Source organism: Carya illinoinensis, chromosome 9, assembly GCF_018687715.1.
Source record: "Carya illinoinensis cultivar Pawnee chromosome 9, C.illinoinensisPawnee_v1, whole genome shotgun sequence".
Classification (NCBI taxonomy): domain Eukaryota; kingdom Viridiplantae; phylum Streptophyta; class Magnoliopsida; order Fagales; family Juglandaceae; genus Carya; species Carya illinoinensis.
In genome coordinates, this window is record NC_056760.1 from 21,552,841 (window position 1) to 21,555,000 (window position 2,160).

Here is a 2,160-nt window from a genome sequence, read left to right on the forward strand (position 1 = left end):
AGACAGAGTCGAACGCTCAACGTGCGCTCAATAGGACGCTCGAGCGAAATTAGGCAGAGTCGAAAGCTCGATGTGGGCTCGACACCCTGCTCGAGCGAACATCGTAAATTGACAGATCAAGGGTTTTTCGCCGTCACACCATATAAAAGGAATTTTTCACTCTATGGCCGTACCGGTTGACTGAAGAACACTTTTTGGGACAAAAAAACACAGCTAGAAGGATTCAATTCATCTGTTTTGGAGAGGGAATTCCATATATTGCACGTACGTTGGAATCATACACGAGCACAGACGAGAGAAAAGCATTGAATCATTTCCTTGAGTTTTTGAAGACGAGTTACGGCTGCGAGGAGTATTTTTCAGCATTTATTTTCTTCCAATATGCTCAGAACAATTATGGTGAATTCGTTTATGTTAAATTCCATTTCTAGCATGAGCTAAATTTTATTTATTCTAGAAAAACGATGTAACCTATTTATGAACTATGCTTGATTGTCTATGCTAATTTAAGGCAATTCTCTCTTTGTTTATCTGATTTATTCTGAGTTTATTGCTTCTAATTAACTATCCATTGATTATATGATATTTAATCTTGTGATTTGCTATCGAAAGAGAGAATCATAGGGTAGATCTTGAATATTTCAGCATAGGTAAATATAGAGATCGAAAGATTTGTATGAACTTATGTAGTAATTAAATCATTGATCTTATTGATTTCTTGATTATTTAATTTGCATATTCTTCTGTGAATTGATAAACAAGAGTCATTTCCAATTGACTATCGAAAGAGGCTTTTGGATGAATTAGAGATTTGCTAATAGACGAAAAGAATTAAATTAAATTAGCTGGATGAGAAAAGCATAATGAAGAATTAGGTGAATTCGATTTCCTAGAAGTTTTCTTTCCTATAAATTTGATCTTTGAACGTCAGTTTTATTTCCTTTGCGTATTTCTCTTTGAGTTGATCTTAGTTTAATTTGCAACTACAAAAATCTTAGTGATTCCTCTGGATAAAATCGAGATTAGTATAATTTTGGTATTTGGCAAAAGTAAGGTACCATTCCCTGAGGACGATCTTTTTTTATCACTTTATTATAAAACTACGATACTGTGCACTTGCAGTTTTGCACCGATCAAGTTTTTGGCGCCGTTGCCGGGGAATGGTTTATTCTTATTCTTTTTGTCAATATCGATACAAAGTAATCTTGGTTTTAATTTAGAATTTTATTTTATCTTTGCTCTACATGTGTGTTTTTGACATTGGACGCGCCGTGCTAGATCTCGTGATATTATTTCTTTTGATCCAGAGATTGAAAGAACTCTTAGATCACGAAGAAGAAATAAGATACTAGTCATGGCTGAAGAAGAACGTGAGGCACTACCACGCACTTTGAAGGACTATGTACGACCAGTTGTGAATGGAAATTACTCGAGCATAATGCACTAGACAATTAATGCCAACAACTTTGAGCTCAAACCAACTTTGATTAGCATGATGCAGCAGGCTCAATTCAGCGGATCGCCACTAGATGATCCCAATATTCATTTGGCAATGTTCTTAGAGATTTGTGACACTGTGAAGATCAATGGTGTTACTGAAGACACCATTAGACTGAGATTGTTTCCTTTTTTTTTTAGGGACAAGGCTAGAGTTTGGCTACAATCTCTACAACCGGGAAGCATCATTAGTTGGCAGGACATGGCTAAGAGGTTTCTTGCTAAATTCTTTCCTCCTGCAAAAACAGCCCAACTCAGGAGTGAGATTGGTCAGTTCAAGCAAAATGATTTTGAGTCACTCTATGAAGCGTGGGAGAGGTATAAAGACTTGGTTCGACGTTGCCTACAACATGGATTGCCAGGTTGGTTGCAAGTTCAGATGTTCTATAATAGGTTAAATGGGCAAACTCGAACTATAGTTGATGCTGCTTCTGGTGGAACTTTGATGTCAAAAACAGCTGAGGGTGCTACTGCCCTTTTGGAAGAAATTGCCTCAAACAGCTATCAATGGCCAACTGAGAGGACTTTGGCTAAGAAAGTTGCTGGAATTCATGAATTGGAGCCGATAGCAGCCCTTTCAGCTCAAGTAGCTACTCTATCTCATCAGATTTCAGCCTTGACAACACAAAGGATACCACAAAGTACAGAATATGTTGCATCTAC

At 37.2% G+C, this 2,160-nt stretch overlaps 1 non-coding gene across 1 annotated transcript; it reads right to left on the minus strand.

Moving 5' to 3' along the window:
• Window positions 1-1,747: 1,747 nt before the first annotated feature.
• LOC122277836 lies at window positions 1,748-1,854 on the minus strand. The gene has a single exon (XR_006229144.1). It is a non-coding gene; the product is annotated as a small nucleolar RNA R71 (small nucleolar RNA).
• Between the last annotated feature and the right edge of the window lie 306 nt (window positions 1,855-2,160).